The 18,855-nt window shown below is 39.6% G+C and overlaps 1 protein-coding gene across 2 annotated transcripts in view; it reads right to left on the reverse strand.

The window, feature by feature from the left end:
• The window catches only part of lonrf2 (LON peptidase N-terminal domain and ring finger 2), a 169,208-nt gene that overhangs the window by 86,099 nt on the left and 64,254 nt on the right, over positions 1-18,855 (reverse strand). The window lies entirely within an intron of this gene.

The following is an 18,855-nucleotide window of genomic DNA, read 5'->3' on the forward strand; positions in this document are numbered from 1 at the left end:
ATGTGGAGATTTGCATGTGAATCTCTTTTGCGCGAGTGGGCGTGTCGAATTAAAAAGTAATTAGCAAGAGTTTGAGATACTGGACATCCTGTTGGTTTTATACAAATTACTTAAACAGAGAATATTTGTTTTCAGTTTGAATCCGATCATTTAAAAGTACACACTTAAATGTGTATAAAGGTATATGGCTCATAAATGTGTGAGAAGTATTCGCTGAGTTTTGTTTCAGTTTATAGACGTGCTCAAGAAAAAAAAAGTTCACCGCGACGGAGAGGCAGAACGCACACCCTGTTTATTTTCTTTATTTTACAAAAGCACAATGTTTTGATTTGATTGTAAGTGGACACATACAAAAGTAGAAATATCACAGATTATTTTTTTATATTTCTTTTTTCTGTATAACCATAAATGACGGAGTAATTTAAGTTTATGTTGCTGCTATGTGAAAAAAATCCAGCAAAACGCGTCGGCGCGTTTCTCGACCTCAGAGGGTTAAAGTGGGGGAGGGCGCTTATTTTGCATCTGAATGATATGTGACATTCTAAAACATTTAACGCGTGACGCACACAAACACAACTGAGAAATATTTTTATCTTATCATAAACATTGACTAGTTTATATATATAAACATAAACTAGCCAATGTTTATTATAAGATAAAATGAAAAATGTTTCTCAGTTGTGTTTGTGTGCGTCATTAGTGAAATGTTTTAGAATGTCACATATCATTCAGATGCAAAGTATGCGCCCTCCCCCACTTAAGCCAGCTCCTGAGATGAGGCGGGGGGGGGTGTTCCGACTCACAACCGACCCTACTAACATTAATATTAACGTACATATTTCCAAAGTCTTCTTTCCTATTGTGTGACATTCAATGGCGTAAAATGGCGTACCTTGCCCGCAGATCACCAGATCTCAACCCGATCGAACTGGTTTGGCACGCACTAAAAGAGTTCGTCAGACGTGAGGCTAAGCCATGGAACAAAGACGAGCTTCTTCAGGCCATAGTGACTTTCTGGAGAGATCGCCTGACAAAAACAGCGTGCAATAACTACATCGATCACCTTCAGAAGGTTTTGCCAGCGATGGTACAGCGCAACGGGGTTCTACTGGAATGTAGAAATGTAAAATAGGCCTATTGAATTGTTTTCAATATTTTTCTATTGAAATGTTTTGTATTTTTATATTTCATTCATTAAAGAAACCTATGCTGACCACAACAACGCGGGACTACTGTATTTCATTCTTAAATATCATACATAATGCAAAATCCAAATGCTGCTTCCTGGCATATGTGAGCTAATAGCAAGTCAATGTTTGAATTAATTTACAATAATTTAGTTTCATTTATTTCAGTGTTAATGTTTGAGTTCCTCTACAAATTAAATTAACACAAAGTCGGCAATAAGAGTCCTTTATAGGCTACGTAAAAAAGCAAAGGGCTTACAGTCTTAACATTTAGGCTACTTTGCTTAAATTCGATACATTTATTTTCAGTAGGGCCTAATAAATTTGTAGGGATGTAATTTCAGTATGCTTTACCAACGCTATGTATTCAATTAAAGTTCCAAGAGGTCTGGTCTCTATATTTCCTTCCCAGCTGACACTAATATGCAAGTGCACAGCAAAAATCACAACTTGTGCTTGCTGCGAACGCAAGTTATTTAAGGTGTCTCAACTGTACACAGTCTACCCTACAGTGTGAATTCGTTACAAGGTTTCATTTAATTGAATTAATGTGCAGCAATTTGTACAAATAGAGTCTATAGGCCTACTATACTGTTGTAGCCATTAAATAATCTCATTTAGTATCATATTTGTTAAAATATTATGTTATTTTTTTCCATCTATGTTGAATATGAAAAGTGAACAGCACGAGTAAGATAGGATGCATTATATCGAGAGATGGATATGGAGTGGGTCAGACATGATTTTGACCACTTCATTAAGTTTTGTTTAGTAGAAAACCTTTCTTTAAAGTGAATTTCGTTTTCTATAAATTGTATCTTAATTTTAATCAATTTTTCATCTACCAATTGCTGGATTGAATAAGTAAGAGAAGCAAATATAACAGACACTAATCATGGAGGCGCCCGCGCGGTCACTTGCATTGCACGTCAGCTGGAGCGCATCTCATCCTCCTAACTTAACGAAACTCAGCGTATGCCTCACAGAGACATGATAAATACATCAAATACACAAAGCTTGAAATGTCTTCAAACGAAATAATTCAAAACGAAAAGAAAAGAAAAAGGCTACTCTCTGATTATGTCTTTATGTGCATTTCTCTCTAGGTGCGTTCACTACAAATATGGCGATCGTCAACTTCATCTTTGCAGTCGACACTGTCAGAAAACACTAGTTTATTGATAAAAATCAATGCACGCATCACCGGATTTACAAATACACATATTGCTTGTTGCACGCACACATATTATGTCGAAAAAACAAAATATTATGTTGAAATAAACATCTTTTAGAATATTTGATTAAATGCTGATTGTTGCGCTTGTTCAATTTAATACAATTAAAACTTTAATTGTGATAATTAAAATAATTGAAAATTAAATATTTAGTGGCCAAGTTTTGCAAATGTATTAGGCTATTATATGCCTATTGCCTATATTAAGTAGGTCATATTAAGAGAAGGCATATCTGTTATGAGAAAAATAAATCTAACGAAATCTAAAAAAAAATTCTAACGCCAATTCAACATGCCAGAATAAAACCTGATTTTTGAACAATGCGTAACGCCACTCGGCCTGGTGTGCCAAAACACTACATTTTAAACTTCATGTTTCATTCAAAACAATCTCAGAACACGTTGTGACATTTTTTTAAAGCAGTAGCCTAGCCTATATACATTAAGGGCATTGAAACCAGGATCTTAACTAAAACGCGTTCCGCGTAATCTCTCAAAAATTATGCCACACTACTCCATGTATTTTTATTTTTTTTAAGGACTGCTTTTGAAATCACTACAAATTACTATGCAATTGTATCGCTCACGAGAGCTCTTCATTTATCTAATTCCTCAATAGAATAGTAAAAATATTCAGCGTCATTGCTCCTAATATCGTCTCTATTTTTAACTTTTGATTCTATTTTTTCAGTTCTAAAATTGATTCTATCTTTGGTTCTATTCTGTTGTAGCCTAATATGCCTATTAGGCTTAGGGTTTTATATTTAACCCACTTACATTTTAAAATACGGCAATTGCTGCTGTTTTGCACAATGTCCCTTTGCGACACCTGGCGGTCATTTCGGGAACGACTTTGAAATGCGGCTGGTTTATTTTCGCCGCGGCGAAGCGCGGCGGTAATAGGCATTCTGGTTGTCCACCATCTGTAGGTGGCTCTAAACGGTTGCTAGGGTGTGAATACACAGTTACCATGGTGATATTTACAGACTGTTTTCCAACCTAAACTAATGAGCCAACCCCCATCTCTATACAATATTCTGATGCAGAGATGTAGGTCTTGTAAAATGGTTGCTAGGGTACTCTGTTTGGTTGCTATGGAGTTGCTAGGCAGCTGCCAATGATGAAACTCCAAAGGCTTCTTGTCACTATGAATGATAATAACCAACTCCCATGCCTGTGTGACATTCAGAATGGAAGATATCCCTCTTTGGATTTTGGTTGCTAGGGCACTCTGTTTGGTTGCTATGGAGTTGCTTGGCAGCTGCTAATGATGAAAATGCAAAGGCTTCTTGTCAGTATGAATGATATAAACCAACTCCCATCTCTATACGATGTTCTGATGCAGAGATATAGGTCTTGCTAAACGGTTGCTAGGGTACTCTGTTTGGTTGCTAGGGAATGGCTTGGCAGCTGCCAATGATGAAACTACAAAGGCTGCTTGTCAGTATGAATTATATAAACCAACTCCCATGCCTCTGTGACATTCAGAATGGAAGATATCCCTCTTTGGATTTTGGTTGCTAGGGTACTCTGTTTGGTTGCTATGGAGTTGCTTGACAACTGCCATTCATGAAACTGCAAAGGCTTCTTGTCACTATGAATGATATAAACCAACTCCCATGCCTCTGTGACATTCAGAATGGAAGATATCCCTCTTTGGATTTTGGTTGCTAGGGTACTCTGTTTGGTTGCTAGGGAGTGGCTTGGCAGCTGCCAGTCATGAAACTCCAAAGGCTGCTTGTCAGTATGAATGATATAAACCAACTCCCATGCCTCTGTGACATTCAGAATGGAAGATATCCCTCTTTGGATTTTGGTTGCTAGGGTACTCTGTTTGGTTGCTAGGGAGTGGCGTGGGAGCTGCCAATCATGAAACTCCAAAGGCTGCTTGTCAGTATGAATTATATAAACCAACTCCCATGCCTCTGTGACATTCAGAATGGAAGATATCCCTCTTTGGATTTTGGTTGCTAGGGTACTCTGTTTGGTTGCTATGGAGTTGCTTGACAACTGCCAATGATGAAACTGCAAAGGCTTCTTGTCACTATGAATGATATAAACCAACTCCCATGCCTCTGTGACATTCAGAATGGAAGATATCCCTCTTTGGATTTTGGTTGCTAAGGTGCTCGACAATGGTTGCTAGGGATGGGCTAGGAAGTGTTGAGGTGATTCATGATTGGCTGTTTGCTGCCCCGAGTCAAATGAGACCACCCTCATGTTTCTATGACAAATCAGTCCGGAGATATCCCTTTGATGTCTTTCAATGGAAGTCTATGGAACTTGTTGCTAAGGTGCTCTAAATGGTTGCTAGGGCGTGGCTTGATAGCTTCACAATGATCCTGAGAGACTGATTGGTCGTCTGAGTAAAATGAGCCCGCCCCCTTGTCTCTATGACACTGTGATCCAGAGCTACGTCAAAGTCCTTTTAGGCAAGTCGTGCCACTCGGCCGCCATCTTGGCAACGCCTCCGGGCAGCTATTTCGGACTAACAAGACCAGGCTCCTATCTAAATGAATGGGCAGAGAGTCAGAACTGCACTTTCACTGGTCACCGGGACATAAAAACTGCATGTATCGAAACAGCAGTAAAATATGATAAAAATCGCTGAAAAAGTTTGATGACTTTGCCCCCAAAATAAGGTTTAAAACGCCTTTCCCCCCGCAGGTTATACTTTTACTACGCATGCGCAAGGGTTCACGACACCAACTTCATTTACGTCTCTATCCAGAATGCCGGTGTTGTGCAATATTCAATGTCAATATTGTTCTCCATTATTTAAATATAAGCAGGTTTGCACTTTATCAGTAATAATGTATTGTATAGATCAGTTGTTTTAACTTATTCATTAACATGAATCGGAGAATCAAAGGAGTCATTAGTTCGCGAATTGGACGTGTCATACGGTTGTGTGATTATCCCAGCAGTTAGGACATGGACATCCCACAAGGTTAGTGTCAACACAGAAAACATTACATCACTGGATAGGTTTTTTCGTTTATTTAGAGAGTAATTTTATGTCAGCTGAATGTGCGGAACGCATTTCAGAGAAGATATATCAGGCAACGTATTTTAGCACAATTCACACCCAGCGGTAATTCAGGAAACAAAAATCTCCGAATGCTCCACATGAAACTTTGGTCTTCCGACCTTTTACCATCATGTCGTTTTATTTTGATTAATATGCGTGCGGGAGAGAGAGCAAGACAGCGCTTAATTTGGAGACGGTGAAGTACTTTCGCCTGGCTCCGGAGAGTGCGCGCGCACGACCGGCGCTCTCTCTCTCTCTCTCTCTCTCTCTGCTTGTTCACTTCTTTCAGTTAAATATGCGCCCTCAGTGTCACAAGCGCAGCAGTTCATCTACATTACTCACCGATCAAATAAGACATATTTTGTGTCTTTTACTTAGAATGTAAGGTAACATATTTGTGGTCGATATAAAATACTTTAATAGTCCGGTGCCTTTGCGTTGTTATCACCCTCTTCCATGTGGATTCCATCTGATCTTGCACATGCCACAACTCGCTGTCGTCAAATCGTCTCCGCTGTCGCAAAACCTCAACTGTGCGCATGCGTCAGTGGAACCAGACGATAGGCTTAAATGTTTCCCGGCTTGACTGTTAAAAGCAGATGATTGGCTTTCCAGCGGGAGGGGCGGGACATGTGCATACAACCGCCATCTTTGCCGTTACGGGTTTTCCTAATATAGTTGTATTGAGGATTGAGGAAGTGGCATGTCTCTTATATAAACTGTCTCTGGCTACGTTCAATACAAAAACCTTATGTAATTTACCATAGTAGGAAAAACACATGCTATGGTGTAGGACGGCCCATTTCATGGCCCGTCCTACACCATAGTAAGTCAATGGGAAACTTTGGGCAGCTCCTGCCCCCCAGGGGTGCAACTTTTACCCCATTGTGAGGTATGTTCTTACAGAGCCTGTCAGCCTCTTCAAATGTGGCAAATCACACGTTTCTGCGAAATCCTCGCTCAGAGCTACGAGTCATCAAAGTTCGTTGCAATGTTAAGTCTATGGGATTTTTCGGCCGCTTTTTCGCCCCTGGGGCGATCACCGTACCCCCGATCGCTTATAAAAGTCATAGCACACCTCTCCTCAATGAGCCGGTCGATTTGACACCTCACTCAGGGGTCTGTGACAAACGGTGCGGGGCGCATTACGCGCCAAACTTTTGTCCAGAATAATAATAATAACTAGAATGTACATTTCCTGAAGAAAATGTGAAGTGGTGCTTGCAGTGGCAAAACTCACCACTCGGTTGCTAGGGTGATGTACATGATTGCATACGAGCCAACAACCATGTCTGTACGATGTTGTGGAGCTGAAATATGGCTTCTATATGTTTCAATATGGTTGCTAGGTGGCTCTAAACGGTTGCTATGGTGTGAATACACAGTAACCGTGGTGATATTTTACAGACTGTTTCCCAAACGAAACAAAAGAGCCAAACCCCATCTCTATACGATGTTCTGATGAAAAGACATGGGTCTTGATAAACGGTTGCTAGGGTACTCTGTTTGGTTGCTAGGGAGTGGTTTGGCAGCTGCCAATCATGAAACTCCAAAGGCTGCTTGTCAGTATGAATGATATAAACCAACTCCCATGCCTCTGTGACATTCAGAATGGAAGATATTCCTCTTTGGACTTTGGTTGCTAGGGTACTCTGTTTGGTTGCTATGGAGTTGCTTGGCAGCTGCCAATGATGAAACTGCAAAGGCTTCTTGTCACTATGAATGATATAAACCAACTCCCATGCCTCGGTGACATTCAGAATGGAAGATATCCCTCTTTGGATTTTGGTTGCTAGGGTACTCTGTTTGGTTGCTATGGAGTTGCTTGGCAGCTGCCAATGATGAAACTGCAAAGTCGTCTTGTCAGTATGAATGATACAAACCAACTCCCATGCCTCTGTGACATTCAGAATGGAAGATATCCCTCTTCTTATTTTGGTTGCTAGGGTAATCTGTTTTGTTGCTAGGGAGTGGCTTGGCAGCTGCCAATCATGAAACTCCAAAGGCTGCTTGTCAAGTATGAATGATATAAACCAACTCCCATGCCTCTGTGACATTCAGAATGGAAGAAATGCCTCTTTGGATTTTGGTTGCTAGGGTACTCTGTTTGGTTGCTATGGAGTTGCTAGGCAGCTGCCAATGATGAAACTCCAAAGGCTTCTTGTCACTATGAATGATATAAACCAACTCCCATGCCTCTGTGACATTCAGAATGGAAGAAATGCCTCTTTGGATTTTGGTTGCTAAGGTACTCTATTTGGTTGCTATGGAGTTGCTAGGCAGCTGCCAATGATGAAACTCCAAAGGCTTCTTGCCACTATGAATGATATAAACCAACTCCCATGCCTCTGTGACATTCAGAACGGAAGATATCCCTCTTTGGATTTTGGTTGCTAGGGTACTCTGTTTGGTTGCTAGGGAGTGGCGTGGCAGCTGCCAATCATGAAATTCCAAAGGCTGCTTGTCAGTATGAATTATATAAACCAACTCCCATGCCTCTGTGACATTCAGAATGGAAGATATCCCTCTTTGGATTTTGGTTGCTAGGGTACTCTGTTTGGTTGCTATGGAGTTGCTTGACAACTGCCAATGATGAAACTGCAAAGGCTTCTTGTCACTATGAATGATATAAACCAACTCCCATGCCTCTGTGACATTCAGAATGGAAGATATCCCTCTTTGGATTTTGGTTGCTAGGGTACTCTGTTTGGTTGCTAGGGAGTGGCTTGGCAGCTGCCAAACATGAAACTCCAAAGGCTGCTTGTCAGTATGAATGATATAAACCAACTCCCATGCCTCTGTGACATTCAGAATGGAAGATATCCCTCTTTGGATTTTGGTTGCTAAGGTGCTCGACAATGGTTGCTAGGGATGGGCTAGGAAGTGTTGAGGTGATTCATGATTGGCTGTTTGCTGCCCCGAGTCAAATGAGACCACCCTCATGTTTCTATGACAATTCAGTCCGGAGATATCCCTTTGATGTCTTTCAATGGAAGTCTATGGAACTTGTTGCTAAGGTGCTCTAAATGGTTGCTAGGGCGTGGCTTGATAGCTTCACAATGATCCTGAGAGACTGATTGGTCGTCTGAGTAAAATGAGCCCGCCCCCTTGTCTCTATGACACTGTGATCCAGAGCTACGTTCAATACAAAAACCTTATGTAATTTACCATAGTAGGAAAAACACATGCTATGGTGTAGGACGGCCCATTTCATGGGCCGTCCTACACCATAGTAAGTCAATGGGAAACTTTGGGCAGCTCCTGCCCCCCAGGGGTGCAAATTTTACCCCATTGTGAGGTATGTTCTTACAGAGCCTGTCAGCCTCTTCAAATGTGGCAAATCACACGTTTCTGCGAAATCCTCGCTCAGAGCTACGAGTCATCAAAGTTCGTCGCAATGTTAAGTCTATGGGATTTTTCGGCCGCTTTTTCGCCCCTGGGGCGAACACCGTACCCCAGATCGCTTATAAAAGTCATAGCACACCTCTCCTCAATACGCTGGTCGATTTGACACCTCATTCATGGGTCTGTGACAAACGGTGCGGGGCAAGTTACGCGCCAAACTTTGTCCAGAATAATAAAAAGAATAATAATAAGTATGGAGGATAACAATAGTGTTGCTTTGAACAGCACCACTAATAATAATAAGTATGGAGGATAACAATAGTGTTGCTTTGAAAAGCACCACTAATAACTAGAATGTATATTTCCTGAAGAAAATGTGAAGTGGTGCTTGCAGTGGCAAAACTCACCACTGGACAGATGCTAACACAATTAAAATGTTGTGATACCATGATATACCACATTCCAGCATGATTTACTATGATTAACATGTTGTTAGAATGATGCTAGCAAGATTTGCATGTTGTTAGCATGATTAGCATGTTGGTAGCATGAAGCTAACATGATTAGCATGTTGCTAGCATGCTTTTAACAAGATGTTAACATGATTAGCATTTTGCTAGCATGTTTTTAGCTAAATGCTAAAATGATTAGCATGTTACTAGCATTATGCTAGCTTGATTAGCATTTTGCTAGCATCATGCTAACATGATTAGCATGTTGCTAGCAAGATGCTAGCTTGATTAGCATGTTGGTAGCATGATGCTAACATGATTAGCATGAGGCTAGCATTATTAGCATTTCGCTAGCTTGATTAGCATGTTGCTAACATGATGTTAGCTTTATTAGCATGTTGTTAGCCTTGATTAGCATGTTTGCTAGCATGATGCTAGCAACATGCTGTTGCCAGGTGGTTGCTAGGGTGTTATGGGTGGTTGCTAGGGCATTGCTAGGCAGTTGCTAGGGTGTTCTGGGTGGTTGCTAGGCGGTTGCTAGGGAATTCTTGATGGTTGCTAGGGCATTGCTAGGTGGTTGCTAGGGTGTTCTGGGTGGTTGCTATGGTGTTGCTAGGCAGTTGCTAAGGTGTTCTGGGTGGTTGCTAGGCAGTTGCTATGGTATTATGGGTGGTTGCTAGGGCGTTGCTAGGCAGTTGCTAGGGTGTTATGGGTGGTTGCTAGGCAGTTGCTATGGTATTCTGGGTGGTTGCTAGGGCATTGCTAGGCAGTTGCTAGGGTGTTCTGGGTGGTTGCTAGGGTGTTATGGGTGGTTGCTAGGCAGTTGCTATGGTATTCTGGGTGGTTGCTAGGGCGTTGCTAGGCAGTTGCTAGGGTGTTCTGGGTGGTTGCTAGGCAGTTGCTAGGGTATTCTTGGTGGTTGCTAGGGCGTTGCTAGGTGGTTTCTATGGTGTTCTGGGTGGTTACTAGAGCGTTTCTAGACGTTGCTAGGGTGTTCAGGGTGGTTGCTAGGTATTTTTGGTAGTTGCTATGGTGTTACTAGGTGGTTGGTAGTTGTCAAAGATGGTTACTATGCAGTTTTTATAGAGTTTTTAAAATCTGTAATAACGAGTGCCTTCAGTAGATGGCCGAATAGGCACAAGCATGGAGCGATATCGCAAGGCTACGAGTGTGATATTGCTTTAAAAAGTAAAAAAAAAAAAAAAATGTTTTAATTAATTGGTTTAGGGTGGTTGCTAGGGAGCTCTTAGTGGTTGCTAGGGTGCTGTAACTGGTTGCTAGGGTGTGGCTATGAAGATTTTAGGCCATTACTTATTGTCAGTCAATGGGACTTTTTTGGCCGCTTTTTCATCCGCTGTGCGAACATCGTACACCCGATCGCTTAGAAAAGTCATAGCACACCTCTCCTCAATGAGCCGGTCGATTTGACACCTCACTCAGGGGTCTGTGACAAACGGTGCGGGGCGAGTTACGCGCCAAACTTTGTGTGGAATAAGTATGAGCAATAACAATATTGTTGCTTTGAAAAAGCACCACTAACTAGAATGTACATTTCCTGAAGAAAATGTGAAGTGGTGCTTGCAGTGGCAAAACTCACCACTGGACAGATGCTAACACAATTAAAATGTTGTGATACCATGATATACCACATTCCAGCATGATTTAATATGATTAACATGTTGTTAGAATGATGCTAGCAAGATTTGCATGTTGTTAGCATGATTAGCATGTTGGTAGCATGAAGCTAACATGATTAGCATGTTGCTAGCATGCTTTTAACAAGATGTTAACATGATTAGCATTTTGCTAGCATGTTTTTAGCTAGATGCTAAAATGATTAGCATGTTACTAACATTATGCTAGCTTGATTAGCATTTTGCTAGCATAATGTTAACATGATTAGCATGTTGCTAGCATGATGCTAGCTTGATTAGCATGTTGGTAGCATGATGCTAACTTGATTAGCATGAGGCTAGCATTATTAGCATTTCGCTAGCTTGATTAGCATGTTGCTAGCATGATGCTAGCTTTATTAGCATGTTTAACATGAGGCTAGCATGTTGTTAGCAAGTAACAACTTTAACCCTCTGGGGACCAAGCTGTTTTTGGGGCCCTTGAGATGTTCTGACATGCTCTGACATTTGTGCTTTTTTCAGTTATTTATAAACATGTTAATGGCAAAGGTGTAAATTCACTCTATATAGCACAAACAGGCCTACCATAATATGCGAGCAACATGTATGTAGATGTTTGTATTTTTAAGAGAATAATGTTTATGCGTGGTTATTTAAAAAAATAAAAATGAAAGTTGCTGAAATAAGACCACAAAACTCATACAAAATATGTGCCCACAAGACTTTTGACTAATGGATGTTTTCTCTTGGAGTTCTAGCTTCAAAATTATGTGAAAATAGTCTTGCTTTATCGTTCACAAAAAAAAAATACATTGATTTAAATGGTGTAAAACAGGTTTTGCTTGGAAAGCCAATATGCGAGGGGGAGGAGTAGTTTACACCTTAGATTACCCAGTCCCACCCACTCTGCATAATGACTCTGCATAATTAGCCATTCATTCAGGTGTGACACTGACTGAGCCACAATGCAAGGACAAAATAGCCTATATATTTAGAAGAAGACTTATATTGACCATTTAAGATTTTGCTTACATCTATCTTGTAAATATGTTTTGCTATTTTATTAAAAAGGTTACAATTACAACAATAATTACAATTTCAGCAATATTTCTGCAAAAAAAGTACTCTTTCTTTGTAAAAAAAAAAAAAAAAGATTATAGGCCTACATTTTATCATATGTATTCATTAGTTTGAATATAGCCAACATTGGAACATCTTAGTCTATGACTTTATTTTTGACAAAATAGTATTTTATATATATGAGCAGAAAAGCTTATTTGATGTGACAGTATATTCTACAGTAAAAACTGTACCCAAATCTAGTCAACAAAATGTTGTCTTTCATACTTCGCCTGACTGTAATGCAGTAACTGTAACTGTAAAAGCAGTTTATTCTTTCACACACAGACGCGCGATTCATATTTAGGCTAAACAGTCTTTACAAATATGTACCCTTCATTCATCTCACAGAAACGCTATTCATATTATAGAAACGCGATTCATCTTTTTGTTTACATAAGCCTACAACGTTATTCCATAACGTTATTCCACATTAACACTTGAGAAAGGATAACTTAGCCTACCTCACTCCTCAGCGGGATCTGCTCCTCATATCAGCACGGAAAATTTTCTCCATAAGGTAGGCTATATTATGCCTCTTTGTTTACAGCTGATGTGGGGGCGTTTCACAGACTGAAATGGTTCTCAGAATTTGCGTTTGAATAGCACGCGCTCTCCGGGGCGTGGTCAAATTACTTTTGAATGGCTCCTAATGAGCTCGACTGGAGTCGCTCTCTTTTTATACAGATTACAGAAGCTGATAATATTTGTTTTTTATATAAATTACTTCATTTAAAAGCTGCGATCTCAAGCTTTATGCCCGTGGGTCTGTTTGCCTGTTTGACAGAATTTTCGCGGAGTTATAGATAATTTTCGAACGCGTTTCAAATGGGAGTTTACTGACAGAGAGAAGGCAGAAATAGCATCATGTTAGTTTTTCTTTATTTGTCAAAAAGCAAAACACTTTATTTGTATTGTGAGTATACAGAAAAAAAATAGAAACTGAACAGGATCGATTGATGTATTACACGAAAATGAAAGATCAAAATTAACAGAGCATTTTGTGTTTATTTTTCATTGCTAAAAAAAAAAACGAGCAAAACGCGCGGGCGCGTTTTTGGTCCCCAGAGGGTTAAAAAGTAAAAAAAAAAAAAAAAAAAAAATTATTGGTTTAGGGTGGTTGCTAGGGAGCTCTTAGTGGTTGCTAGGGTGCTGTAACTGGTTGCTAGGGTGTGGCTATGAAGATTTTAGGCCATTAGGTTGCTTGATAATATAAATCCTCTGAGGGAGAGAGAGAGGGAGAGACGCAGGGGTGTCAGGCCCTTTGTGTCTGTGTGTGTGAAAACGTCGGTTTGGATTTGAATTTTTTAGAATGCCCAATGTTAAGTCAATGGGACTTTTTTGGCCGCTTTTTCGTCCGCTGTGCGAACATCGTACACCCGATCGCTTAGAAAAGTCATAGCACACCTCTCCTCAATGAGCCGGTCGATTTGACACCTCACTCAGGGGTCTGTGACAAACGGTGCGGGGCGAGTTACGCGCCAAACTTTGTGTGGAATAAGTATGAGCAATAACAATAGTGTTGCTTTGAAAAAGCACCACTAATAATAAGTATGAGCAATAACAATAGTGTTGCTTTGAAAAGCACCACTAATAATAAGTTTAAATAGGATATGTTGGCTCTCTCAAGCCAACTTAATAATAAGTTTAAGTACAATATCAGTAAGTTGGCTTTTCCAAGCCAACTTAACTATGTTAAAAGTTGATGAGAGTGCAGTGTACCAGTCCTTAATGTCTCAGAGTCTCTCTCATTCAATGTCAGTTAAAAGCTGTTATCTGAGCCTGTGTCATAAGTGTTAATTAACTATTTATAGTGAAGCACAGTGTTTCAGTTGAAAATCATAGATATGGAGATGTTAAAAGAAATCATGCTACAGGCAGTTCAGATTTTATACATTTAGAGGGCAATTTGAATATTAATGTTTTAACGGTAAAATTCAATGACTTTAAAGAAGTCTTTATAATAATAATGCAGACCTTAAACGATAGAAGTGATGTTTGTTGACTAGTTTATTTTAGGACCAGTAACTTCTCTGTATAATCTTAGTCTCCACCATGAAACAGGGCCGATGGCTCCGGCTACAGACGTAGATGTACACTGAATGGACGGTTGTGATCTAAATTCACTGAATTCTCAGCAGTGCTAGGTTGCTGCTTTTAAGATGCTTAATGGATTCAAGTGATTAAATACTGCTGTTATTAACCTGTCTCCCTGTGTTAACACAATTAGGCAGTCCAAATGGCTCTGGTGACTCTTGAATGTGCCTTCCCTAAGCTCCAGAAAACAACTGATTCTGTTGAAGAAAACGATCAAAGATTCTGTTATGGGGAAGAGCGGTTACCAGTGTGCACAAAGTGATTACTCAACGATGGGTAATATCCTATTTGGCCAAACGAGGGCAACCTAAGGCAGGGGGTCATGCCGACACTGGGCATCTCCTGATGGGAGGTGTGTTATGTGAGATGGGTATGAGAGTGGAGCGGATGACTGTGAGGCCAGCAGCATCATTATATCATTAAGGGGAGATGAGCTGTGAGAAGTTACGGCAGTCTGGCCCAGAAATGTGAGTTCCTCTATACCACTCACCAGAAACCGCATTCATTGTGTGTCTTGTCTATGCCAGGGGACAACACCCTGAAGAGAAGAAAATTATAGATTAAGAGCTAATGGGAATGGGCTTTCAAGAGCCAGGTGAGACCATGAGGTGAATGTAATTATTTGTTGTGGACACAGTAAAAAAAAAAAAAAAAAAAAAAAAAAAAAAACTTATGATGTTAGTTGCATTATGGGCAAGGAAAATGTATAGAAACCTATATATCCTGGTATTTATGATTATAGACAATGTATGCATTTAGGATCTGAGTAGTGACTGTGGGTCTAGCCCATGCTAGGAATACAGCAACAGTGCTTGCTTATTTAGCCCGTACCTGTTTTGTAATGAGTTAAGTTGATGATAAAACCAAATTAGCCAATATGAATGATAGCTGTGTAAGACATGTAAAGACAGCTATGTCCAAAGGTTCTGGAGCTTTTGTACATTCGAGAAAAGTCTGGATAACAAAGGTGAATGGTCAAATGTTATTGTAATGGATTTAATATTACATTCTGTCTAAATTACAGTCTTAGGAGGCTGTTGAAAAGATTATTTGTTTATAGTGAGAGAGACTGCTAGAGTGGAGGCAGGGATGGTACTCTATCTGTCTTTCTGTTATCGGCCTGCTAAAAGCAAGCTGAAGCAAAAATAATGATAATGAACCAAAACAACCCAGCTGACTTTTCTAAGAAAAAATGAATAATGAACAGACGTGCTTTGAAACTGGTTAAGAGACCATGTAAAATTAGATAAAAGCTACAGGAAAATGAGAAGTTTAAAATCTTATTTAAAACTTAAATGTTTTTAGATATGAAAATGAGAACATAAGCAGTTCAAAGTCAGGTATGAATGTGTGTGTTGGATGGTGACAGCATTGTATGTTTTATAAGTGTTAATTCATGTTTGGTATGTGTTAGTTTGGGGTACTCTTATTTCATAATAGTGTGTATATTGTGTCATTAACCTCTGGAATTAATGTTTTATCATTACAGATGGGTTAAGGCAAATGACAAATTTTAAAGAAGCCGAAAATCTGATAAAAAGACAATACAGAACATGGGGCAAGCTTTAAGTTGATTGGTCATCAAGCTCTGTCTGGTAGATTATAGTGAACAAAGGAGGAGAATGTATTTTGACAGACATTGACCAAGTCTGTACACCACGACCTGACAGAAACAATTGATGACTTTGACATTGAAAAATTTTGTAGATGACTGACTTAAGAGACCAAACAACAGGCCTGAAAAGCAGGATACGCTGTGAGACTCAGGGCCGTTGCCCTTCAAATTATTAGATAAGAAGATGAGATTGTGGCTTTAAAGGGTTAGTTCACCCAAAAATGAAAATTATGTCGGTAATTACTCACCCTCATGTTATTCCAACCCCGTAAGACCATCGTTCATCTTCGTAACACAAATTAAGATATTTTTTATTAAATCTGAGAGCTATCTCACTCCTCCATAGGCTTCTAAGAGACTGAAACTTGCTGGCCCAGAAAAGTTATTACGTGAACTAACTAACGAAGAAGGAAATGAATAGTGGAATAAAGTCGTTATTTTTGTGTTTTTTTGCACACAAAAAGTATTCTCGTCGCTTTATAAACTTAAGATTGAGCCACTGTAGTCACTTGGACTATATTAACGATCTCTTTAATAACTTAAAAAAAAAAGGACTCTGAGTGCCATTAAGTGAGCAAGAAATTATCCGGTGATAATGTTTCAGTTTGTAAAATGAGAAGAAACGAATGGTTTATTGACCAAATATTGAGCATATCACCAGCAAGGTAAACAAATGGTGAAAATTCCAAATTCCATCCAAAAGGGATGACTGTCTAGACAAGCGGTCTCTAACAAACATACTTAAGGTCTCCATTCACAGGTGACAGCAGGCAGGAAATGGTTAATTCCAGTGGGGGTGCGGTTGTGATCTGAGGGAAAAATCTTGTAATGATTAGAAAATGGTTGGAGAGGGTGACACCTGAAGTGAAGACGGAATGTCCATGGTTTAAGTTTAGCAGAAGAATCTGTTTTGTGACGATTTTGATGATTTTATTTGATTAAATCAAATTAGGGCTTAGTATTGATATAGATCTAATGATTTGATTGGTGCAAATGTTTTCAGGAAAAGTAGAAAATCTATTCAATGATGTGAAGTACGGTCATAAGCTAAAAAGACGGTCGGTCTGTAATGGAAAAGTCAAAGTTAATTTTTAACAACCACATTGGATAGAATGGATAAAAATCATAAAACCTAAGCCAACCTACCGTGTCATCTATGCTAGCTGGTAGGAAATGTGACAAACAGCGTGTGTGTGTGTGTGTGTGAGCGGGAGGCAGAGCGGCAGAGAGATGCGACAGAGTTGCGAAATTGCAGGTGTGGCTCGAAATGGCTGTTATTTCAAATAGCGTAGCATATTTTAAACGAATCGGTTAATCGGTTTCAACCGGTTAATGAGGCTCGGTGGTCGGTCAAGAACATTTTTAGTTTTCGCCATCCCTAGTCTATATGGGTCAAAGAAACAGCCGCTGGGAAGGAACCTTGAAACAGGGTATAAAGGCTGCCCATCTCTTCCTGTCTGGGTCTCACTCACTCCACAGCGTAACTTCTGTGTGGTTGACTGGGCCTATTCTTGCAAGAATAAATACTTTTTAAAAGACAATTGGATTCAGAGTGTCTCTTACGCAGTGATGAAGGGTTAACAGAATTTTTGCCACAACAACGTGAAGGACTATAATGCGTTAAGAGCTCGCTCAAGTACTGGGGAGCTAAACCATGTAGTGCTTTGTAAGTAATCAGCTATATTTTAAAATGTATACTTTGTTTAATAGGGAGCCAATGCAGTGATGACAGAACCGGGCTAATATGGTCATACTTCCTGGTTCTGGTAAGAACTCTAGTTGCTGCATTTTGGACCAGCTGTAGTTTGTTCATTACGCGTGCAGGGCAACCACCCATAATAGCATTACAATAATTTAGCCTTGATGTCATGAACACATTAACTAATTGCTCTGCATTTTTCATTGAGAGCATATGACATAATTTAGATATATTTTTAAGATGAAAAAATGCAGTTTTACAGATACTAGACACGTATCTGTGAACGACTTTCAAATGAAAGATTGGTATCAAAGAGCACACCCAGGTTCCTAACCGACGACGAGGACTTGACAGAGCAGCCATCAAGTGTTAGACAGTATTCTAGGTTATTACGTGAGGAAGTTTTTTGTCCAATAATTAGAATCTCTGTTTTTTCAGAATTAAGTAGTAGGAAATTGCTAGTCATCCAGTTTTTTATATCAGCTTTGCATTCCATTAATTTTGTGAATTGGTAAGTTTCGTCAGGGTGTGAAGAAATATTGAGCTGCGTATCATCAGCATAACAGTGAAAACTAATGCCATGCATCCTAATGATATCTCCCAAGGGTACCATGTACAGAGTGAACAGCAACGGTCCTAGTACTGAGCCTTGTGGTACACCATACTGAACTTTTAATTGATAAGACATCTCTTCATTTACTGCTACAAACTGATAACAGTCAGATAAGTATGATTTAAACCATGCTAATGCAATTTCACTAATGCCAACATAATTTGAGAGTCCATTTAAAAGAATGTTGTGGTCGATAGTGTCAAATGCAGCAGTCAGGAGAGACTTCTAACTACTGGAGAGGCTATGTAACTAATTACTTTTGAAACAAAGTAATCAGAACAGTAACTTGATTACTTTTAAAAGGTGTAATTAGTTATCAGTAATTTAATTACATTTCCTGAGTAACACTAGCTACGTTTACATGGACACAATCGGAATAAAATCAATCCGATTGATGAATCCGAACAAGGTGTTTACATGAATGATAAATAAAGTAATCGGGTTGATGTGCGCGTTTATATGTCACAAGTTTCAAATCGGATCTGATGTTTTGACATGCGCACACTGCACGAATATACAGAGTTTCCCGCTTTCGCGCATAAATATTCTCATCTATTGGTTCTTTATTTGTTTTAAACAGCAGACGTAATATTAATTCGTCTCTGGTCATAATTTAGAGCATATTAACCGTTTTGCCGTGCTGCTTATTGATCACGCAGTAAAAATGCCCCTCCCCGCGGCCAAAAACAGTCGTCTGTGGATGAGAATCCAAAACAAGCACTGGTGGGATGTTGTCCTGCTTCACTTCACAGACGCACGAGTGAAATGAGGATTTTAGAATGACGGGAAACTTATTAATATGACACTTTATTCAACAGGAAGAACAGCT

This window comes from Leuciscus leuciscus, assembly GCF_965113295.1.
Source record: "Leuciscus leuciscus genome assembly, chromosome: 3".
Taxonomy (NCBI): domain Eukaryota; kingdom Metazoa; phylum Chordata; class Actinopteri; order Cypriniformes; family Leuciscidae; genus Leuciscus; species Leuciscus leuciscus.